The sequence below is a fragment of the Euprymna scolopes genome, chromosome 24, assembly GCF_053919585.1.
Source record: "Euprymna scolopes isolate OS-2025 chromosome 24, ASM5391958v1, whole genome shotgun sequence".
Lineage (NCBI taxonomy): Eukaryota > Metazoa > Mollusca > Cephalopoda > Sepiida > Sepiolidae > Euprymna > Euprymna scolopes.
Genome location: NC_136505.1, coordinates 18,745,830 through 18,771,509, shown reverse-complemented (window position 1 = coordinate 18,771,509; position 25,680 = coordinate 18,745,830). Strand labels below are relative to the sequence as shown.

The 25,680-nt window shown below is 36.8% G+C and overlaps 1 protein-coding gene across 5 annotated transcripts in view; it reads left to right on the top strand.

Annotated features, from left to right (window-relative positions):
• The window catches only part of LOC145246619 (uncharacterized), a 538,839-nt gene that overhangs the window by 257,311 nt on the left and 255,848 nt on the right, over positions 1-25,680 (top strand). The gene's annotated exons all lie outside the window — the stretch shown is intronic.

The following is a 25,680-nucleotide window of genomic DNA, read 5'->3' as shown; positions in this document are numbered from 1 at the left end:
TTTTAATAGGTTTAATTCTAAATAAGCACCCGGTGCTTTCTTTCATGACGCCCCAGTCCCCACAGCTTACATTCCACATAAAAATTTATAACTAACTTTTTTTTTTTAATTAAAAAATTATCAATTAATTAAACAGAAAATTTTCATAATAAACTGATAGTTTATTTCTTTAATTTAAAAAAGACAGCATCAGTTTATTAGGCACTTCTGCATGTCAGTGACATGAGGCGAATATGTGCAAACCGCCGACAGAAGTCACTTGCCGGCCAAAGAACAGGGGTCGATAAATCGCACTTTTCTAAAAGTGCGTGCAAAATAAAATTTTATTTTCCTACATTTCGATACAATTTTTCGGTACAAAAAAAAAAAAAAAATTCTTAAACCTCTATAAATGTTTTTTTTTTTTTTTTTTTAATTATATTTGGGTACATTTTTTTACACAAACTTTACCGTGAAAAAAAAAAAATTCTAAAAGCAGTCTATGTTTCGTGTTTTTATCATATTTCATTTTCAGTTATGAATCACCAGTGATTCCTTGAATCACTCATTGAAAATAAATTATATTAACACATTAAAATCATACATTTTTTTTAAATGTAATAAATGTTTCGATTTTCATATTTTTGTGTAATATAAATATAATATAATAATATATAATATATATATATTTGTGTAATATAAATATAATATAAAATAAATAATTTAGTTATATATTTTTGCGTCATCGTAAACACTTGTTTATTTGATTTTGGTGCTAGCGCACTTGATCCGCGCTATTTTTTTAAATCGTATTTCCAAGTTTAATTAAAGTTTTATACGTTTTTTTTTATTCAATTGTAAGGTTGAAGTATACAATAGGCACAAAACACCCTCCCCTCCCCATGTTAAGAATGGCTTTTTAATAATAACGTTATTATTTACGTTCGGATCACTCTCTGCTCTAGTACCTTGATATTTTTTTTTTATTAATAAAAACTTTATTCTTTAACGAGTACGTACAATATAGTTCTTTTTCAATATTTTCGTTTTTTAATGTCGTTGGTAAACTGCACAAGCACCCTTTTTTTTTAGTTTCAAACGGTAAAAAAAAAGAAAAGAATTTGCTAAAAAATTGTTTTAAATTCGTTGTTATTTGTTTTATTGGTGCAAGTCTATGAATGACATTTTCATGCAGTGACAAGAAGTACGTACATTATAAAGATTTTTTTCAGATTTTTATAGTAAAAAAGATTACTTGTGGATCATTTATAGACTTGCACCAATAAAACAAATAACAACGAATTTAAGACAATTTTTTAGCAAATTCTTTTTTCTTTTTTTTTTTTTACCGTTTGAAACTAAATAAAAGGGTGCTTGTGCAGTTTACTAAGGGTTGACAGATTGGCCTTTTAAAGGCCAAATTTGGTCTTAAAAATACAGCTGCTTCGAGTCTAATGAAAAAGTAATAAATTTGAATTTTTTTTTTCTTGTTTTATTTCAACCTTTTGGCCTAAGAATACGTTTTATATAAAAATAAATATTGGTGCTCGTGCTCGTGCACTTACTGCTCCGCGCTATTTTCTAAATAGTATTTCCAAGTTTAACTAAAAGTTTTATTTTTTTTTTTTTTTAATTGTAAGGTTAAAGTACAGAATAGGTACAAAACGCCCTCCCCTCATCATGTTAAAAATGGCTTTTTAAATAATAACGTTATTATTTCAGCACGGATCAATGAGTATACTAGTACCTAAATGGTTTTTATAAATTTTTGTTTGTCAAATAATTTACGCCGCTAAACTACATTTACCAAAAGTGGTGTAAAAAAAAAAAAAAAAAAAAAAAAAAAAAAAAAATCTTGGGAAATATTAACGATATATCTTGTAAGGAATAACCTAGAAGAGTCGATCCCGGAAATTGCTGAATCAGTTCACGATTTAAAAACCACCTTTTTCCTTAACGATTTGAAAACCACTTTTTTCCTTGACTTTTAAATTTTAACTATAACCCTTTGCATTCTTGGTGTCGCCTGCCTTTTGTATTTTTTCACAGCTTTCAAATCGTAAATTGTTTCAATCATTTCCAGGATTGACTTGAGATTCCCCTTTAATACTCGGATGAAGTGAAATCCTCTGGGTGCCTATGACTTAGGAATACAATATTAATTCATTTCATTTTGTTAAACATGAGTACCCTGTTATATATTATTTAAATTTATTTATTATTGGAAGCCTTTGCCATAAGTAATTTATGTATTTATTTATTTATTTGCGGACTGTTATCCTCATCTTCATAGTTGTTGTTGTTTCATTACATTTAATTAAATACATGATCCCCCTGCTAAAAATTAACCAGATTTTTTTTTTCGAATGTCCTTTCATGAAAGTAGTGAATGAAAAGATGGAGGTCCATATACGCACGTACGCCCACATACTATAACATATTTACATGGTCAATTGGGGTGAGGGGAATAACGTTCTTAGGCAGACCTGAACGAGAATCACCTCCCCATAATTTTTATAGTGTGTGTAGTATAGTTTTCGATGTGTTGCGGATCAGGATATAAAATACCCTAACTCGCTACAAGAAAAAATAATGAAACGAATTGAATGAAGGAAACAAAGAACTCAAATGCTGGAATAAAATAAACATGTCGTTTATTTTCTGTTAAGAAATGAAAGTCTTCGGTGTACACGTGTTCATTCAGCCGTTGACGACTACGCGCGTGGAAGGAAAGGGAATGCAATAGAGAAACGCGAAGTGGCAAGCCGGTCTGTAGAAAGAAAGGGTTAAGCTCAGTAGAACGTCACGTACATGTCTGTTTTGATGGACCAAAGCAAAGGGGGGATACAGTGAGAAAGTCAATCTAGTTCGTGGAGAGGGAAAGCGTATAAAGTGTATTTGCGCTTGTCCCACATTACAGTAGCAGGGAAAGTGACGTTAGTGTGTGGTCGGTTCGTCGACTAAGCAGCTCGAACGCTGGTCCAGACGAAAAAGGGAAGTTAACAGGTTTTGTTGACTTTTATACTAGAGTTAGTGTTCTGGGTGCGCATGTCTGGTTTTCACTTAAAAGGAAGTGACGTCACAGCTCGGGTGTGTGTATGCGCATGAATGTGAGTGTGTGTATGAGGCTGTGTGTGTGTTTGTGTGTGTACGTGCGTGTGTACATGTGAGTGTGTATATGCAAGGGAAAACATGTTCAAACAGATGTTAGAGGTGTTTATTCCTAAAGCCGTTCTTAACATGGGGAGTTTGGGGGTGTTTATACTACGCAGAGTTAGGTCGTAAGAAATTACCCATTGCAGAATACCAGGTAAGATTGGGGAGGGGGTGATTCTCATTCAGGTCTGCTCGTTCTTAACTTCCTTACTAACTCAACATTTGAGACATAAAAGAGACTTAATGAAATATTTGAATATCTATGTATCTCATGTAGAGATCAAGTGTTGATCCCTATGAAGGGGCTTCTTTATTTATTTATTTATTTTGAGAACTTTGACTGAAGTAAAATGAAGCAAGAAAGAAGCTTGAATGCCTACTGGAGAGAACTTGAATACCTTGTTGCAGGGCCGAATGTCGGTGGCAATCAACCCTACAACTAAAAGACGACACAGGCAAGAAGAACACAAAAAACGGCAATCATAAAGAAGAGATGACAAACGCAGCGGGTACCGTTGTGAACGAAGATAAATCCGTTCAGGTTTACATTTTATAAAGAAACTGAATGGTGGTAGATCTCAGACTGAGGGTTGGAGTCCAGCTGATGTTAGAACAGGCACGGCTACGAGGTCGTTGCTAGTGGCTACAGGAAACACGTGCTGGCTTGAGAAGCTGGACTGCTGGGAATCAAATGCGTTGACGGCGAATGGTTGCTGCTGCTGCTATTAGGTTCGGCTGTTATGGGGGAGGTAGTCTAAACTGTTCTGCATGGATATGACTGTTGCTTCTGCGGAGTTGGGTTGGCCCAACCCCGCCATGCGGCAATCTGACTGCTTGTTGAAAAAAAACACACTGTATTTATACTCGTCCAGCGGACGTAGTTGTAAACACCATGACTTTGCAGCGCTGGTCGTCGTTTTTCGTTCTTGATTTGTGTTTCTTTCGGTGTCTTTAAAGTGCTGTAGGGAGTCATCTGTTTGAGGTTTATATTCATGTGTCATATCAAATTGAAGCTGAGGAAGTTTTGAATATTATTCTAGTGGGAATTGTACTATTCAGAATTCCACAGGATAATTATTCATGTCAAAGTACTTGTTGAAGGGCCGTCGGCTGTGGTTTTTATGTTTTTAATTGAGATCCTTTTTTGGTGAGCGGTTTCCTTTGGTGGGAACCACGACAACCTACTTAACACTATCCTTGGGTATCTAAGGTCTCTCGGTACAGGGGTAGTCACGACAACCTGGCATGAGGATATTTTTCGCTATTAAGCAAACCTTGACCAAATATTTAAAATCGCACAGTATTCGCGGCTCAAATAAAATTTTCTCAGTAAGATTAACCCACATTAGCTTTTACAAGGAATGGTACCCCTGTGACCTGACATGCATGGCCCCGACAGATCGGTGACTCCCAATGTCGTGTATCGTGGATTTTTCGTTCGACTATTCCTCTTATGGCCGGATCGTCATTTTCTCGCTGGCGACTATGTGGTTAAATACAATGACCCCACAACTCAATCTTCACTCTTCAATCCTGCAGTCCAATGCACTTCTGACAGCAATTGCTTCTGCCAAACAAAAAAGACACCCTCTCTCCCAAATACAGGCTTTTTATAGGACAAAACCGTCCAAAGTTATTTGCAAACTCTTCCCATGATTTCTAGTCTATAAATAGACGCAGTGGCCATTCTCTTCTTCTTCTTTCTTCTTTCACTCTCTGAAGCGGGCGTTGCCAGTGGTAAAAGGTTTGCACGATTTTTTTTTTTTTTTTTTTTTTACTACACACCCCCATGATCATTAAAGATCATTCACATCTCATAATCCCGTGTCCAGATCGGCGCATTGCGTTCTCTTTGCGTTCTCTTTGCGGTCTCTGCATCGGCACCGGTTAATCTTCATCACTCCCTGGCTCAGTACCACCATCCTCATCACCTAAATGGACCACACGCCTTAAATCTAAAACATGTTGTGGCATTCCATTGACACTTAAGTTGTTTGGGGATTGCACTCCTGTTATCACTCCTCTTCCCCACTGCGTTGTGCATCGGGCATTAGGCGGTTTCACCCAAACTTTTTCTCCTATTTGGATTCTGGCTGGTCCTTGATCATTAATTTCCGGTGACATGTCTCTAGGATGCCTCCATTCGTAATTAAAGATTGCTCTATGTGGTACTGTGTCATCTCTTTGCCCGACCTTAGGGGACATGTTGTACCAAAATGTGGCCTCTTCAGGCGATATTCTTCCTCTCTCAGCTATTGCTTTCACGGTCCGATGATGTCGCTCCACAATGCCATTTCCTCCAGGTCTGTAGGCTGCCCTGTAATAACTTTTAATCTTCCATTTTTTTAGCATCGTCTGAAAGATTTCTGAGCGAAAAACAGTGCTGTTGTCCATTATCACCTCCCTTACTAGACCTCGTTCAAGCATCACCTTTTCTAATTCAGTTGCAACTGCAGATGCGGCTTCCACTCGCAGTTCATTCCATATCGCCAGTCTACTTGGCCCACAATCAATTATTGATAAGTACGCTCCCCCTCGGTAGTGTGCTATGTCAATAGCTAGTCTCGTTAGTTTGCGCACTTGCGGCCAATGTCCGTGTTTCTACGACCCTTTTGCTGACTAAAAGCCGTGCAGTCGGTATCAGTTTGCTGACATCCATTCTCTCTATGTTCGGTAGCTGCTGTAATGCCACAGATACATTGTCTGGGAATCAAGTTATGAATGCCAGTTTGGCTGTATGTTCCAGCCCTCTTCCCAGATATCCCGCCAGTCCAGCCAATCTTTTGATTTTATTAGCATAAACATCCACCGAGTCTCCTGTCCACTTGAATCGTTGCAGTTTTTCGTATGCCTCAAAAGGCCCCTCAGTGAAGGCGGTCACGAGTCTCATCTCTATCAGTTCTGCATCTTCTTGTTCTGCATTATTCATCTCAAGATAGAGAGCGAGTGCATCTCCCTGCAAAAAAAAGTGGAATAAAACTGGCAAGGTCTGGCACATGTTGAAGCTTAGCCACCAGTTTTACTTTCTTTATCCATCCGACTACATCACCTTCTCCACTAAAAGGTGGTATCACATCTTTTCCCAATCTCAACATCCCAGATTCCATGATCTGTTCTTAGCCGAAATAGCTTGTGGTTAAATACAATGACCCCACAACTCAATCTTCACTCTTCAATCCTGCAGTCCAATGCACTTCTGACAGCAATTGCTTCTGCCAAACAAAAAAGACACCCTCTCTCCCAAATACAGGCTTTTTATAGGACAAAACCGTCCAAAGTTATTTGCATACTCTTCCCATGATCTCTAGTCTATAAATAGACGCAGTGGCCATTCTCTTCTTCTTCTTTCTTCTTTCACTCTCTGAAGCGGGCATTGCCAGTGGTAAAAGGTTTGCACGATTTATTTATTTTTTTTTTTTTTTTTACTACAGATAGGAACACACTTGGTTTCACAAAAGTAGAAATATAATAAATCGTGGCACAAAGAAAGGAAAAACACAAACGCCAATGTTCACATATAATTGACTGTTGGACTTGTGTGTGTCTTCTCTCTGTTCTATCGATGTTACGTTCGTCTGTCAGTCGCAATTCGTCTCTATTTCTGTTTCACAGTCAACTCTAAAAACTGTCTAACTGTTGTCGTTATCAGCTCCCATCCGCCACGAAGGGCATCTGGTTGTCAACTAACTGTCTCCTCTGCCTTGCTTATTGTAGGACATTTCCTATTTCTTTGACTATTGCCCCCCCCCCGTCTCAGCACTTGGTGACCCAATCCCACCTCAGGTCCACTTTATAGTATCACACCACATCTCCAAGTGATGTTACCTCAAGTAATAGTACGAAACTGGGTACTCTACCAGACTAGATGAATTCTTATCCTAGAATCCAGTAAGATCAAGAGACCATAACAAATATATACTATGACATATTTAAATGGTCAATTGAGGAGAGGAAAATTATGTTCTCAACTTCTTTACTAACTTAAGAGAGGAAAAGGCGAACTTTAATGCAATTCTCTACCTATATAAGAGCCAGGTACGTCCAAGGATTAGGTATTACTGTCACATCTGGGCAGAAGCTGCTAGGAAGTTCTTATCCTGCCTTGACAGAGTTCAGAATAGACTTCGTAGCCTAGTAGGGAATGGCCTTTTCTCTTCCCTGCAACCTCTTTCTCACAGAAGAGACGTTGCGAGCCTGTCTCTGTTATATCGTTATTTTCATGGTAAGTGCTCGTCTGAGCTCCCATCTATGGCTCCTCTTGCCAAACATTCACAAGAAACACTCGTTTGGCTGTAAACACTATCAATAATTTCCCCACTCTTTATCTGTGCCTAAACCTAAACATAGATTCCATGAACAAAGCTTTTTTCTTAGAGCTACACACCTGTGGAACTCTGTTCCATTTACCTGCTTTCCAGCTGACTACAATATGGCCGTCTTCAAGTCCAATGTAAACAAGTTCTTGATGAGCTGTTCCCCTTAAGTAATTCAATTTACCAAATTTACACGTCAAACGATTACTATGATAGTTTCCTTTTGACCACTGTACACTCTTTAGCCTTGAGTGGCCTCTGGGCCTTGATAAGTGGGGATTCCTCTGTAAAAAAAATAAAAAACTCTCTGATGTTTATGTATCACATATAGAGATCATGTGCTAGTCCAAGAAAGGGGTCCTTTAATTTCTGAGAACTTTGACTGAAGTAAAATGAAACGAAGAGATATAACTAAGTGAAAATGAAACGAATCTGCTTTTTTTCTTTTCTAAGGAGGTCGGCTCTTATCAAGGCCCGAAGGCCACACGGATAAAGATTAATGAGTGTACAGTAGTCACCAGGACAACAGTGCAGTAATCGTTAGTGGTGGAAATTGGGTATAATTTGATTATTTAAGGAGACTGTTCATCAAGAACTTGTTTACATTGGACTTGAAGACAGCGTTATTGTAGTCAGCTGGGAAGCATGCCAGCAAAATAGAGCTCCACAGGGGAGCAGTTCTAGTAAAGAAGCTTTGTTTATGGAATCTGCATTTAGAATTAGGTAGAGATAGAGTGTAGGACATTTTTAATAGTGATTGTAGATAGACGAGTGTTTTTTGGGGTTTTTTTGTGAAAGTTTGTCAAGATGGGGACCATTGACTGGAGCTCAGACGAGCACTTGCCATGGAAATAATGATAGAACAGAGACTAAATGATAACATTATTACTAGAATTTAACTTTCTATTGTTTAAGTCATATTTCTATCGAATTTGAGCTGAACTAGGTTTGGATTATGGTAAAATGAAATTTGGTTCAAATTTTGTAGAAGTATTTATTCATATATGCGTTGGAGTTTTTAAAAAAATAACATCTGTTGAACTTGGATCTTGAAAGTCTAACTAATATATATATATATATTGTTTTTAAAATATAATTATCCACTGGACTCATCAGAGTGGCTGAATCTAGCGAGATTCGAAATTGGGACCCCACGATAATACTAGCAGGAATTCCAGAATTGAATTTTAGTTTTACTACCATCAAAATCGGTGAAATCGATTTTTTCTATCAAATCGATTGATTGCCTGTTTCTTGTTATTATAGTTATTATATCTTGTGTAATTAAAAAAAAATCGGCCCGTCCGTTTCCGAACCCATAAGGAACGAACTAACAGGCACACATAAAGTTCCTTATATACATGTATATAAGATGATAAAATATGATGAAGGACACATTTCTTTGAAACTCTGCGGATTAAGGAAATTTCAATATACCTTATTTGAGTATCCTATCGAACAATAAATTTATATAAAAAATATTTTTACAGTCTTAAATTTTTTCTAAGTTAGTTTAGAAGCACAAATAAACCATACTACTTGACCGTGGTACTACCGACTAAACAAATACGCAACTATATATATCAAAGGAAGTCTCGAAATAAAGACGAAACGTTGATGAACACATAATACGGTTTGTTCCTTTTTATTTCTCTCTCTCTCTCTACATATATATATATATATTCTGAAGAGATTGATTTTTACTTGCAGTTTGATGCCTGATACTAGAACTGCATTTTATTTTTACTTTTTATTTTTTTATTTGTTTTACATGGAAGTCACCACTTATCAAGGTCCGGAAGTCACTCGGGGATAAGGGTTATTGCGTGTACAGTAATCAATGGGATAGTATTGGAGATTTGATAAAGTGTCTTACTTAAGGGGGCAGTTCATCAGGAATTTGTTTATGTTGGACTTGAAGACATCCAAGTTGTAGTCAGGTGGGAAACAGGCAGACGGAAGAGAGTTTCATTAGCGTGCACTTCTAAGAAAGAAGCTTTGTTCATGGAATCTACGTTTTGGTTTTGGCACAATTAAAGAGTGAGAAAAATTTTTAACAGTGGTTTCAGCTAGACTGGTGTTTTTCGTAAAAGATTGGCGAGGAGTGGACCAAGGATTAGCGCTCAGATGAGCACTTGCCATGGAAATAACGATAAAACAGAGAAAGACTTGCAACGTCTCTTCTGTGGGAGAGAGGGGGCAGGGAAGAGAAAAGGGCATTCCCCACTAAGCCACGAAGTCTATTTTGTACTCTGTCAAGGCAGGATAGGCTGTTTTTAACAACTTCTGCCCAGATGTGGCAGCAGTACTCCATCCTTGGACGTACTTGGCTTTTATATAGATAGAGAATTGCATCAGCAGTGAGATATCTTCTGGAACGGTAGAAGGATCCTACCATTTTTCCAGCAACCTTGGCAACAGACTTTATGTACATGTTCTATTTTAGGTCAGGAGTAAAGGTCAATCCCAGAAGCTTATCAAATAATGGAGCCTCCCCTAGACGAGAGCCATCCATTTCAATTGATGCCAGATGGGGATCAGTGTTGATGATGTAAAGATAGGAGCTTGGTTTTAGGTGCATTAAAAGTAACCAGCCACCTCTTCCCCCACTGTACCATGCGCTCAAGATCAGAGGAGAGAGAATCAGAGAGAACTTTGGTATTTATTTTTATTTATAGATGTGTTGCCATAGATGGTCGTGTCATCAGCATAGATGTCAACGAATGATTTAAGTATGTGTTTTGGGAGATCATTGATGTAGATCAGGAAAAGAGTTGGGCTCAGGAAAAGAGTTGGGCTGAGGGACTCCAGCATTAATACTGAGGGCCTCTGATTTCTGCCCAAAGGGCCTCTGATTTATAGACAAAAGTCCACGTTTAACTATGATAGCAGATCGGAGTTCAGCAAACTATCAAATTTTTATATTCATTGTTTTTTGTTATTGTTTTTGTTTTGTTTGTTTTGTTTTGTACTTTTTGTATCACATGATCTAAACGTTTGGGAGACCTGAATTGAAAAACAATAATTTCTTTATTAATAAGTCTATGCCTCCTGCTCGGTAAATCTATCTATCTATCTATTATATATATAACAGTGTGTGTGTGTGTGTGTGTGTATGTCTGTGTACATTTTCCTACGCAATAACTCTGTCATTTTTCAGTCTACAGACTTGAAATTTGATATACAGGGTACTGAGATTTGGGAACATCTTTGTAATCTGTTTTCGGCCAGAAATTTGGCTGTTAAGGGGTCAAAGTTCAACGATTTGACCTTTGAGAACTCTACCAAACTCCTCCAACAATTTTTGGACTACACACTTGAAATTTTAGATATAGGTTCCTTGCACATGAATTTAACTTAATAACTTGATTTGAGCCCAAAGCAATAAATGTTAAGGGGTCATAATAGGGGTCAAAGTTTAAAAAATTGACCGCTTTTTTTTTTTTTTTTTTTGCTCAGCATACACCTCCAAACACCCTGGCAACGCCGGGTTGAAATGCTAGTATATATATAAAAGTAAACATGTGTGTGTGTGTATATTTCCCTACGCAATAACTCTGTCAATTTTCAGTCTACAGACTCGAAATTTGATATACAGGGTACTGAGATTTGGGAAAATCTTTGTAATTTTTCGGCCAGAAATTTGGCTGTTAAGGGGTGAAAGTTCAACGATTTGGTCTTTGAAAACTCTACCAAACTCCTCCGACAATTTTCGGTCTAAACACTTGAAATTTAAGATATAGGTTCCTTTCACATGGATCTAACTTAATAACTTGATTTGAGCCTCAAATAATAAATGTTAAGGGGTCATAATAAAGGTCAAATTTAAAAAAAATTGACTTTTATTTATTTATTTTTTTGCTCAACATACACCTCCAAACACCCGGGCAACGCCGAGCTAAAATGCTAGTACATGTAAAATGTCATATCATTGGTATGTCACGATCTGATTGATATCTACTTGCGACTGTGATCGAGTCTCTCACAAAATCATATTGTTGTTCACTTTCTTTGGCATTTTTTAATTTTTGTTCTTGGATGCAAATGATATTTTTTAAAACTTTCTTGGTTGAATCATTTTCGTTTTGTACATATGGGAATTATGTATCCTATTTTCGTATGCTGTGACATTATTTTCTATACAAAATAAAACTGCAATGCAGTGTTTCCCAAGCTTTTTTTTTTTACATGACGGCACGCTATTGAGCTATTTAAAATTTTTGCAGCACGCAAAAAAAAAAAAAAAAAAAAAAAAATGAATATTTAACAATATTTATTGATGTTTATTTGTAACCCTCTACCGCTCCCGCGCCCCCGCGGTCACGGCAGATTATGACTTCACAAACGTCGTTTAGTCTCAAACTTTTCAAATGTATTCAGACATTATCCACCGGACGCTGAAACCACGAATATAATCAGTTGTAGCTCCGAGGTGCAGAAAACGCATAGACCTTAAGTCCGTGTGGCAGCACAGTTTCCACACTAACAGGTTTTCAGAAACACTAAAATAGTATTTTCGCTCTCCGGGACGCCTCTGAGGTTAGTAATTGATCGTTGGTCGTTGCTAAGGGTTTCTTCTCTCATAAAAGGTCACTGTTTCTGCTGAAAACATTCGTCGCTGGAAGGTTTGGTTTCTTGATGCCTCTGAAAAACTGAATCATTTTCAAAACACAATAAATGCAATAATATAATCAAGTCATTTATAGTAATTTTCTAATTGTATTATAATTATTCGGTTAAGTATTCCAATATATATATATATATATATATATATATATATATATATATATATATATGTATGTATTTGTTGTTTTTTCTGAGGAACATATAAATTGTCTCTGAGTTGTGTGATGTTTTTTCATCATTCAACAAAACATGTATAAGATAATAAAATATGATGAAAGTAAAAAATAGATATATATTTGGCTTTGGAATCAGATCAGCTTGTACAAATAAAATAGAAAACATTTCAAATTTATGTGATACAGTTTTTATTATATATTAGATGATGTACCCAGAGTTGCCTGGTATTAAACATAACGTTAAATTCCTTTAAAAAAAAAAAAAAAAAAAATGAAGTAAAAACAAAACAAAACAAAAAAGAAACGGAAAGAAAGTGAGACCTGTGCATGCGAGTATTATGTTTTTTTTTTCTAAACAGTTCATTTCTTGTAAGTAAGTAAAAAATAAAAAAATTATCGAGCTGAGCCAAAGCCTACTGATAGTGAGTCAAACATGATAACCATGACACCAGCTTGCCACGATCTTTAAAGAGTGTTTTCAAACCTTGTGAAACAGTTGACAAACAAATAAAAATCCAATCAACCCCAAGCACCAATTTTTCAATTTTGACTCCTTAGCAGCCCTTTTTTTCTGAATGAAAATGAATTAGTTTTCCACATTTTTAAATACTCTATATACCAAATTTCAAGTCTGTAGATTAAAGATTTGTTGAGTATATAAGTTGAGAAGTGTCCTCTCACATGCACCCCCACACACACGCACACACATTCTAACTTTTATAGATATATAAATAGATAGATAGATAAGTAGATAGATGGATAGATAGATACACATGACATAATCACATTGACACACCATTTCTCATCTGATCATCAAAGGTTAAGCAATGATGAGCCTGGCCAGTAGCAAATGGGTGACCATTTGAGAATGTTAGATGCTGTATGTACCACGTCAAGATGTAGAAATTTCCAGGTTGGTATCTGAAAGTGCGTCTGATCCACTGGAAAAGATGTACCTCAGTCTTCGTTAAAACCTGCATGTGGGAGAAGGAAAACTCTGATATAAAACTTGAGCTCTGCGGTCTGATCTGTCTTGTAGCATCCATTGCGCTGACTGAGATCAGCAGTTGTAGTTGGTTCTGCACAAAACCTTCACCACTAAAAACAAATCATCAGTGTGGATTTCCGAACAACTTGGTTGTTGCGGCATACCTCATCATATATATATATATATATATATATATATATATATATATATATATATATATATATATATATATATATATATATATATATATATATATATATATATATATATTCAATTACATCTTCTGAACTAACACAGCACAGTTTTTTTTTTTTTTTTTTTTTTTTTTTTTTTTTGTGCTTTGTTTTCTTTTGACAAATAAAGCTTGTCACATTATTGTTTTTGTTGTGCGTTTTATTAATCACCATCAAAGTAAATCCCTAGAAACGTGTACGCAACAGATTAAAAAAAAGAAAAAGCGGAGTCAAAAGCAGAAGAGCTTAAACTAAACGTATTATTAAAACTCTTTCTGGACGTTCTCATTTAGAATTATTAAATAACAATCACCATCGTCATCATCTTTTTCTTCTTCTTCTTCTTCTTCTTCTTCTTCTTCTTCTTCTTAGGTTTAACATCTGTTTTACATGCTGGCATGTGTTGGACCACTTTTAGGACTGACTTCCAAACTAACCTATCTCTGGCCAGGTCTTTATTTATCCCTCTTTCTATCATGTCCATTTTTGTCACTACTTCAAATGTTTTCCTTGGCCTTCTCTTGCCAACTAACTCTGCTACCTCAACATCTGCATTTATTAATCCAAGAACTTTCATCTTGAATGAGACCAAACCAACAAAGTTTCTTATGCACAAGTCTCCTTATACTGTCCAAATTTAATCTTCCTTTAAGAAATGTTGATCTAAATCAGTCCTTGCCTTTTCAACTGTTTTTTTTTTTTTTCACTCCAAACAATGCACAGGGCCACTTGGACATAAGGGACTACTATTTAGGACCAAATCTATGGGGATAATATGTAGGGAGTTGAGCAGCGTATTGTTTGTTTACATTATATTTGGACTTTTATGTCAGTACAGTCAAGGAAGCAGGGACCTGGGATGGAATTCCAAAGTCTAGCAGTTTGAAGGAAGAAACTATTTGAGTAGAAGGTTTTCTGACATTTATGGATTTCTGCAATGTTGAGGTGGGATTTTGCTGCTTATTGGAATAGTTGAGAGTATTTACGTGAAGAGGTTACAACTGCTTTGAGTTCATGGAAGCACATTCCAATAAAATACTTGATACAAAACAGGCACAGAAATGGAACATTTCGGTGATGGGACAGTTAATGCCTTAACTAGCAAATTCTAGCATTGCTACAAATATAATTTGCTGATTTCTTTATGTCCTCTGATGAGAAGAATAACAAGAATAGCATTCTTTGAAATTCCACGGAATAAGGACTTTATAAATTATTTTTTGGAGTATTCAGTCGAACAATAAATTTTGATTGTAAAGTTCAACTTAGTTTTAATTTTCTTTCTCATATATATATATATATATATATATATATATTAGTGTTGGAATGATTAATTGGAATCGGGAATTGACAAAATCGGAACATTTTTAGGTATCAGAATCGATATCAAAATAGGAAAAAAATAGTGCTCTTTCGATGTCAAAAACGATTCCTTTATATCTTTTTTATTTGATCATGTTATAAAGAAATCTTCCACTGTTGGTAAATAATAAAATAATAAATATTTATTGATTAAAATTTCCTGTAAAACTAAAAATCTACAGATCCCCCCCCTCTACGCACAAGTGTGTTTTTATATTAGAGAAAATATATGCACATTTAATATTTTACTCTGTTTATATATATATATTTTTTTTTTTTTTTTTTACAGTAATCGAGACAAGATAGCAATGTCATAGTTAGATATTTAGAGATTTATAAAGAATCGGAATCGATAACTGATGGACACGTTTAGTGCGAAATTACTAATGGGGAAAAATATTGGAATCGTCCCATCATTAATGTGTGTGTGGGGGGAGGGGGTATTTATTAGTGTCTCTGTTTGTCTGTCTCTCCAGGCAGACAACTGAAAAGATAGTCCTATCCCAAGAGGAGACAACTCTTTTCAAATAAAATTTTACAAGCAGTTCAATTTAGTGTTTCATAAAATAATATTGTGCACCGGAGTTCATATTGGACACTCCTAAGCAGCAAAGAAAAGCTTAAGGTTATTTTATTCATAGTTTACAAATGAAAAATTATGGAAATTAAAAGAAATAGAAATCTTAGTACGAGGTAGGAGCTGAAACAGGTGGATATGGGAGTTGGGTCCTCATTTATTCTCATGCAATGCTTTTTTTTTTTTTTTACATGCAAGTCACCACTTATCAAGGCCCAGAAGCCACTCGGGGATAAGCATTTGTGTACAGTAATCAATGGGATAGTGTTGCAGTATTCATCAGTATTGGAGATTTGATAAAGTGTCATTACTTAAGGGGGTGGTTCATCAGGAATTTGTTTATGTTGGACTTGAAGACATCCATGTTGAAGTCAGGAGGGAAACACGCAAGCAGTAGAGAGTTCCATAGGCGTGCAGTTCTAAGAAAGAAGCTTTGTTCATGGAATCCACGTTTTGATTTAGGCACAGATAAAGAGTGGGGAAAATTATTGATAGTGGTTCCAGCTAGACGGGTGTTTATCGTGAAAGATTGCTTAAGGGGGACCAGGGATTGGAGCTCAGATGAGCACCTGCCATGGAAATAACGATAAAACAAAGATAGGCTCGCAACTTCTCTTCTGTGGGAGAGAGGTTGCAGGGAAGAGAAAAGGGCATTCCCCACTAAACCATGAAGTCTATTTTGTACTCTGTCAAGGCAGGATAGGCTGTTTTTAGCAACTCCTGCCCAGATGTGGCAGCAGTATTCCATCTTTGAACGTACTTAGCTTTTATATAGATAGAGAATTGGGGCATTTGCTCATGTACATACAGAAACTGAAGACTTTTTGTCGAATACAATCTGTCTACTTTCAAATTTTCATTAAATAAAATAAATAGGTTGAAACGAATTCGGTTCACTCAGATAAATATAAGTGAGGTTTGTTTGCATGTTTTTTTTTGCTTTAGAAAATGTTTGTCTCGGTGAAAAGAATTTAATAATTGTCTATTTAAACCTTTTAAAAATCCTCTTAACCGGATTGCTAACCATTTTCTCGTCTGGTATGAAATTTAGTTAATTTGGTCAATTTTAATGCACCAGTGGCTAGCACTTACTGTCAGTTCTGGTTTAAATAGTAGGTTGAAGTATAATTTCAACCAATCTTGAAAATAGCTCCTAAACACTGTCAAATGTACCCAAAACAACTTTGATTATATTGACAGTTATAGTGTTCTTTTCATTCTGATAAGCCTTTTATTTTTTGCTTTTCTGTGAAAAAACTTTGTTGTGGCATTATCGTTTGGGAAAAAAAAACTTTGTCGAGGTAATATCATCTTGGCAAGGCTGGAACAGTTAAATACAACAAAATAATTTGTATTATTTTGGTTCTTTGGATTATTGTTCTAATCTTGAGTGTTATTTTCATATTTCTGTCGATGTAACCTTCGACCTTCTTCAGATGTATCTTGTCGAACTCTGGCATCTTTTTGTCAACCTCTGGCATCTTTTTGTCGAACTCTGGCATCTTTTTGTCGAACTCTGGAATCTTTTTGTCGAACTCTGGCATCTTTTTGTCGAACTCTGGAATCTTTTTGCCAAACTAAAGACTCTTTCTATTGAACTTGGGAATCTACACAGAATTTTGAATGGAACCCTTTATTTAATCCAAAAGGTTGCATCGACTTAAATGTTGTGAAAATAACATGCAAGATGAGAAAAGTAGTCCAAATAATCAAAAAAATATGAATAATCCGTCCTCATCTCAAAAATTCAGAAACGTAACAAAATAATTGTTACAAAAAAGGTTGACATCAAACGTTCAAATAAGTTCCATCTTGCCTGTGAGTTAGAAGAGAGCAAATGGGCGACCCTTCCTCGCTGTGGTGAATCTCTAACCTTTTTGTGAACACCAAACAAATAGTCCAATGGAAATGTATTCCTACACGAAGTGATTTCATTGGTTGATAGGCCAATTATTGAGCAGGTGTTTATTTGTATACATCCCATTGTATTTTTGTTACAAAATGAAACTGCTACAACCTCATTAAAAAGTATCTTACTTTATGTGTGACTAGCGGGGGTACCCGGCGTTGCCCGGGTGTTTGGAGGTGTGTGTGGTGTTAAATAAAAAAGAACCCGAAGCCCTGAGGCGAGTTTGAAAATAAAATCGGCCAGCCAGAATGAGTTAGTGAAAGATGTTTGAATTTATTTAAGTAAGAACCAAATTGACAGGTGCGCGCCCGGAAGTCGTCGATCGTTACGATGACGACGACGTCAATGATCAGGTTTGTTTGTTATAAGCGAAGTGAAAAAAGGAAACAACATTAAAACTTAAGCGGGGGAGGGGGGAATCAAAACATCGAAAAAAAAAACGAACGTAAGGCAAACGAACGATGAAAACAAAAACGAACACGTGAAAAATGGCTTAAATATTAAAATTTTAAAAATCTGTGGGTACCTTGGTGTTTTTGGGTGTGTGGTCGGGGATGGATAAGCGAAGTAAAAAAAAAAACAGAAAAACGAACGTTACATGAAAAATGGCTTAAATAACACTGGTTCAATATTTAAATTTAAAAAATCGAAAAAAAAACAAGAAAGACATCTCACACCACGATTCGAACCCAAAACGTTTAGATAATGAACCAACGTGCTAATCTTTTTGTGTGATTTGTGTGATGTCTTTCGGCGGTCAGAGCCCTCCAAGGTCACTGCGGCAAGCAGCCTCCAGTTGGGACGGTATAGGCGGCGTCAAATCAATAGACCGCTGCACCGTTAAGCTGTCCCTCTTTACACAGACAAGCATGTGGCGTAAGCTATTGGATTCACTGCGTCTCATAGCGGTATAACCGGGGATCTGAGGTTCGTCTGGTACAGACTTCAGCCAGGTATCCAGCGCCGACTTGAACGATTCTGTTTTGCAGTTCGTGATCTCTCTGATGTTACGTGGTAGGCAATTGAAGAGCGTAGGACCCCGGGAATTTAAACTCGATTCCCTGAGCCGTCGGATCCAGTTGTCCCTGGCACTGGTTAGGGGTGGTACCACACACCTTCTGCCACGTTTTGAGATATGGTGCTGTATACCAGCGTTGGGCACCTGGTTCTCCATCATACACCAGGTATAGATGATTGAATATCTTTCTTGCCTGCGTTGAATCGATTTTATATTCAACGTATCCAGCAGTTGCCAATAATTCAATTGACTATAACCAGTTATCTTTCTTAGAAACGACTTCTGGATGGCCTCTAATGCTTGAATATGACCTTTTCTGTCCGGAGTCCACAGCTGACAACAGTAATCAATGTGCGGCAACACCAGCGACTTCCAGAGTGTCAGCATTAGGTTTTTTTGTCTCGTTTTGAAAGTGCGTAGAATCCAACTGGAAAGGCTCCGTGCAGTTGAAGAAACTTTGTCGATTTGGGAGGTGAATGTACCATCAGAATCCAACGTTACTCCCAGATCGCGCACAGTATCTTTGGTTTTAATTAGCTTCCCGTCTTGGGTCGAGTACTTAGATGCTTCTCTCAGGTCCTTCCTTCTACCGTATTTGATACACTCGAATTTCCCGGAGTTAAACTGCATATTGTTGTCATCCGCCCATTGGTAGATAGCGTCTAGATCATCTTGGAGAGCTTGTACATCAGAAGAATCTTTTGTTTTCCTGCCAATCCTGGTGTCATCGGCAAAACTTGAGACGAAAGACGATTTGACTTTTTTGTCTATGTCGCCGATTAGTACGAGGAACAGCAGCGGACCAAGTACTGAACCTTGGGGAACGCCAGATAGCACTTTGGTCGGGGGAGATGCAGAGCCATTTACTACAACTGTCTGGTGGCGATCTGTTAGGAATGATTTAATCCATAGGATCAATTTACCTCCAATTCCAAGATGTTGGAGCTTTTCGATGGTTACTGCAAAGTCCACTTTGTCGAACGCCTTTGCAAAGTCTAGGTATATCACGTCGATATTACATTCATTGTCTAGAGTATTAATGATCCTATCATGATGGATTAGAAGCTGACTTAAGCAGGATCTTCCGGTTCTGAATCCATGCTGCCCTGGATTGAACAGACTGTGGTTGTTGAGGAATTCCACCAAGTACTTTCGAAGGACCTTTTCGAATACTTTTGTAATGTGGGATGTTAGTGCCACTGGTCGATATTGCTTGGGGAGAGATCGACCGTCACCTTTGTATATTGGGATAATATTAGCGCGCTTAGAGTCAGCTGGGACTATCCCTTTGTCCAGTGATGCCCTCCATAATATGAATAGTGGCTTAGCCAGCTGCTTTTTACATTCCTTAAGGAGTAGCGCTGGGAAATGGTTGGGACCTGCCGCAGAGTTGGCTCTGAGTTCATCTATCGCGTCGGTCAGGTCTCTTTGTGTAAATGTAACATCAGTAGGCATTAGTTTAGTGTCGTCATCTGGTTCAGGTTCAGGTTTTGACGGTATTGGTCTAATGGGCTTACTGAAAACCGATTCGTATTGATCAGCAAGTAAACTGGCCATTTCAGCACTATTAGCGGTTAATTGCCCGGCATAATTAATGAGAGGACCTATCGCTGACTTAATACTTGAGAATTTCTTGGCATAATTGTAGAAATATTTAGGGTTGCGCTTTATAGCACCAACAGCTTTGTACTCATCATTTTCGCGTGATTTTTGAAGAGAACTAATCAGTTTCTTTTCAATTTCAACTAATTCGCTAAGAATTTGCGTTGTTTTTTCATGCGATTTGGACTTTTGCAACTGTTGCATTTTTCTACTTCTTTTATGCATGAGGTTCTTCCGATCCCTCGGTATGAGTTTACTGACCGGAACGTTTATGAATTTTTTCTTATAAGGAACATGTTCTCGTGTGGTCTCGTAACAAAGATTTCCAATACGATTCAACATTTCATCCGGTTCAAGGTGTGAAAGCTCATTTGCCCAGTCTACTTCCGATAACCGAGCTTGAATATTGTCCCATTTGATGGCGTCGTTGAAGAAATTTAGAGATGCTTGGTTTAGATACGTTATCGCATTCGGTATCCGGCCGCTGGCATTCAATACTTGAGCTGCAGGTCACCATGAAATGATCTGACAACATTGTCGGCGTACTGGTATAACTGTGCAGCAAGGAATCATTATTGGTAAACACCAGGTTTAGGGTATTACCTCCTCCGTGAGTGGGCAAGTTGATATACTGGCTAAGAAAGAATTCATCAGTTAGACTTTTCAGTTGCTGCAGCATCAACCGTTCATCTGGCGGTGCACCAGGTCCCGGTGCACCTGTGGGCCAGGTAGCATGTGGTAAATTAAAATCCCCACAGAGTGTGATGTTAGGAGTTGGTGTATCCAGGTTTCTCATCACTCTTCTAAGTTCGGTAATAGCCTTACCAAACTCTACTGATGTCGATCTGTGACCACCCATTATATCGTCGGGTTGACGGTAGATGACTACGATCACCAGATTTGGATTTTTTAGTTGAACACCAACCATTTCGATGACACCCGATGAGTATTTAATAATGGGTGGCTCAGCAGTAGCGGCCAGATCGTTCCGCACGTACAACATATCAAATGACCTAACGCGACGTACATGAAGTTTAGTCAGTTTTTTAACTATTTAAAGTAAATCAGGTCATGATGTCATCTGGCGCATGCGTAGAACCGGCCGTCATCACGAGAAGACCATTTTTGTTGACCCTGTCGAAAATTGTCGATTTTGGGGTGAAAAAAATGAACGTTTTTGGCCAATTTTTCGATATTTTCGAGCAAAGGATAGAGCTTTGATATGATACAGAGTTTGTGAATTTTCGTCGTGTCTGTCGAAAGTTTTTAGCAGACACACAAACATACACACATACACACATACATTTTCGCTTTTATATATATAGATGTAAGCATTAAAGACAGAAAATCTGAGAGTATAATAAGATGTGTGCTGAATAGGAGACTTTGATGATTTGGTCAAATCAAAAAAATGGATAACAATTCTTGAGTTAGATGTTGATCAGTTGAGTTAGCAGGGTGAGTTTACAGAGGAAGGCTAAGCAAAAGTGATATAAGTGAATGTGAGAAAAAGAGGGATTAATAAAGACCTGTCCAGAGATAAGTTTGCTTGGAAATAAATTTATAAAAAAAGTCATCCAAGATATGCCAGCATATAAAACAGATGCTAAACTGAATGTTTTATATTGCATCCGAAATATACATCACAAATAAGCAGACCAAACTGTATAATCGATAAAACATATTCCTACCAAATGTATTGATCTGGCAAAAGTCAGATTTTACATAAAAACGAATATGAAAGAATTGCTTCAAAAGTGGACTCTAGAAATGTTTCTCAGTGTACAATTGCTATATATCAAGGACCCTACGCCAGTAGCGATTAAATTAGCTAGTATGAGTTTTGACAAGGGTCTCATTTAATGCAGGTCAGGATGACCTTATTCTGCAAACATAATCGTTTCCAGTGACATCAATTTGATGCAAGGAGCAGAGGTCAAATGCCGTAGACAAAGCAGGAGCCGAACGATGACGAATGACATCACATTTTTCGACCCAGAGAAAACTGAATTTTTTTTTTGTTGTTTTTTTTTTTTTATCAGTCTCTCAGTGGAAACCATGTGAATGATTCACGGCCAATAATTTAGAAATAATCTTATGTTTTCTTGAGTCTCTGTCCGTCTACGTTACTCATTTTCATTAAGTTAGGAAGTGATTAGTCAACTAAAATATCGACAGAGCTGTTCGGGATCGTATCAATGGAATTGTTCGGAATTGTGCTGAAGCGTATCAACGGAAGTGTTTGGTACCGCATCAGGTCACATCGACGGTATTGTTCGTGGTGAGTCACGTAGGCGGAAACGTTCGGTTGACGTTTGTGGTTCAGCTTACTTGACGGTTGTCACAGATATACTGCGGCGTGTAACAAGCATAACAATATAACTAATTGGGGGGGGGTCGTCTCTTTTCCTTCGTGAAGTTACAATTTTTTTCAAAGTCAGAATATTATTTCTTTTCATTGTCAATATCCGCCACCCACCCCCCACGCTATTTTTTAAAGTAATACTAGGATGAATGAATAATTCTAATAGAATTTATTAAGGAGAATATTAATTTAAGGAATAGTAAAGGAAAATAAGATCCTGACTTCGAAAAGAACTAATATTCTGGCTTGGAACAAATACGTTTTTTTAGGAGTGAAATGAATTCAAAATGTAATTCTCTTTTTAGAAATTGCTTATGTGATATTAAGAAACATATTTCTACCATCAGGAAAAATAAAGTTCAAAGTTCGAACAACAATATCTCCGTTTGCATATCAGGGATGCCTACACTGTGTGATGATGTACGGAAGTGAAACATGATCGGTTATGGTTGAGGACATATGTTGCATGCAGAGAAATGATAAGAGAATTATATGATGGATGTGTAATGTGATTCTTAGAAGAAAATTAAATCTGGACAGTATAGGAAGAGATATGCAGAACAGGAGATTTCGATGATATGGTCACATTGAAAGAATGAATGAGTACTTGGATCAGTAAATAAAGAACAGTTATATTACTTATATTATTATTTATACAGTATATTTTTTCTTTACTCATATAATATATATATAAGTTGTTGTTTTTTTTTCCGTAAGGGACTATTATTTGGGACCAGATTTACAGGGATAGTATGTAGTGAGTTGAGCAGCGAAATGCCTGTCCTCATTACACCTGAACTTCTACATGTCAGTACAGTCAGGGAAGCAGGGACCAGGAATGGAATTCCAAAGTCTAGTGGTTCAAGGAGAGAAATTATTTGAGTAAAATGCTTTCTGGTATTTAAGGATCTCTACCGTGTAGAAGTGGGATTTTGCTGCTTGTCAGGTTAGTCGGGGGTGTTTATGTCGAGGGGGGAACAAGTACTTTTATTTTTATTCCGTCTCGCTTATTTACTTCTTCAATTTACACGGACGACAGTTTGATTGTCTGTAAGTTTATTATAATATTAGTCTTTTGAAAAGTTATTGTTTTAAAATTTAATGTTTGACAAATTTCATGCTTTTCCAGTCACAATCCTGTAGATAGACAGCATTGCTAGTCTTTAAGAACTTATTAAAAAAACTAGCAGGGAGACCCGACATTGCCCAGGATTGAATGACGATCAACGAATATTTCACACTCCTATATTTTTATTTTCATCGAAATTCGTGAAATCGCCCGGGAGGTAGCTTCACATGCCTCCATGCAGTAACTTAGTCCAAAATATATGTTATTCTACATTGCACTCTAGAGAACCTATTGTTTTGGTTTTTTTTTTTATAAAATTATTTCATATAAACTTCTTTCCAGTTAACGAAAAAAACATTAAGAAATTTACGTGCAGGGTTTGAACCTATAGACCACGTCATGCACAAAAAACACGCTATCAACTTACCCAGAGTAGAATTTTCACGGCCCATTGTTCTATCATTGTTGCTAAGGGACAACATGGAAAAAATGTTTTTACCGATGATAGATGAATTAAAATAACTGTTTTGATTATCGGTAATTACTGGGGATATTCTGAGACAAAACTTAAGTAAGACTTATACGCTAAAGTTCTGTAAATTTTAAAGAAATCCTGTTCAGCCATTTCAGAGTCTATAAGGAACTCTCTCTCTCTCTCTCTCTCTCTCTCTCTCTCTCTCTCTCTCTTTCACATACATTTTATTGCATTCGGCATATCCAATTCTTCGATTTGCACAGATGACATTTTGAGCGTCTGTAAGTTTATTATAATAATAGTTTTTGAAAAACTTTATAAAAGTTAAAGTTTGTAAAAATAAATTAATGTTTGACAAATTTTGTTATTGTATGGTATATATTCATTTACTTTTTCATCAATGCTACTGTTCCTCATGGTTCTTCTCTATATCAATAATCTTCCAGAGAATATTATTCAGAAAATTAAGATTTTATGATGATGATACCACCCTCTATTCTGGTATTGCTTTTCGACCATCTTCTTCGGATCAGTTGAAATATACAGCTGATCTAGAAGTTGATCTGAGTTCTATTATGGATTGGGATAAGAAATGGCTCGTTTTGTTTAATCCTGTTAAGACTTAGCTATTGTCTTTCAATCGTAGGCGTGCCCTTTTCTTCCTGAGGTCCTTATCAATGACTTTTTTCTCAATGAGAAATCAACTCTGAAACTTCTTGGTTTTTCTCATCGAATCTTTCTTGGAGTTCACATTAAATCCATTGCTCTTTCTGCTTCTCGTAAAATTGGTTGTTTTGATCACTCTAAACACTTTCTCAGATCTGAGGCTATTTTCTATCTCTACAAATATCTTTTTATGAATAAGAAGTGGATCAATAGCTCTCATAACTGAAGCTCATAGCAGTTTCTATGGTGTGTCTAGTGATCATAGGATTGTAACCTCTAAGTTGAAGTTAAGTCTACAAGCGAACAAAACTAAAAAATCATCTAGACAGCCCTACAACTGGTCAATGTTGTCACTCGACAATCAGATCAGAGATTCATATTCAAACTGCGAAACAGATTTGATGCTTTACAAGCACAAGAGCAGGAACCAACTGCTAATACCACCTCTGAAAACTTCGTTAGATCGCACCAAGAAGCAGCAAAGAAGTGTATACCTCTGAAGCCCAAGGTAAAGATAAAAGTACCGTGGGAAAATGACAAAATAATATTAAAACGAGAAAAGTTAAAAAAACATAATCAAAAAGCAACATAAATACCTACTCGACAGAATACAAAATTAAGGAAGCAGGCGCTTCAAGAGCTTAGTATGATGTACCTATCAGAACAGAAGTATGTTCAAGAACAAATAGATCGAATCCAGAATGCAGCAGATAACAAACAATCATATCTGGCTTGGCAAGTAGTAAATGAGATATCTGGGCGCAAACGACCTGCCAAAGCTAAGTTAAAGGCAAACACTCCGGAAAATGCATGTTCGAAATGGAAAGCACATTTTGAAAAGCTACTCGGAAACAAACCAGAACTGACAGACCAACCAATTCAACCAATTGTTGTACAGGAACTCGATATTGAGAAGGGTGATTTTACAATGGAGGAATTTCTAAATGTACTAAAGAAGACCAAGAATTGTAAAGCTGCAGGCTTAGATAACATACCTCCTGAAGTATGGAAGACATGAGGCTTCAATGACGTCCTTCTTGATTCATGCAATTCTGTATATAATCAAAAAGTTATTCATATATGGAGGGAAGGATGCATACTTCCCTTCCCCAAGAAGGGTGACCTAAGCATGCCAAGCAACTACAGAGGAATAACACTCACTCCAA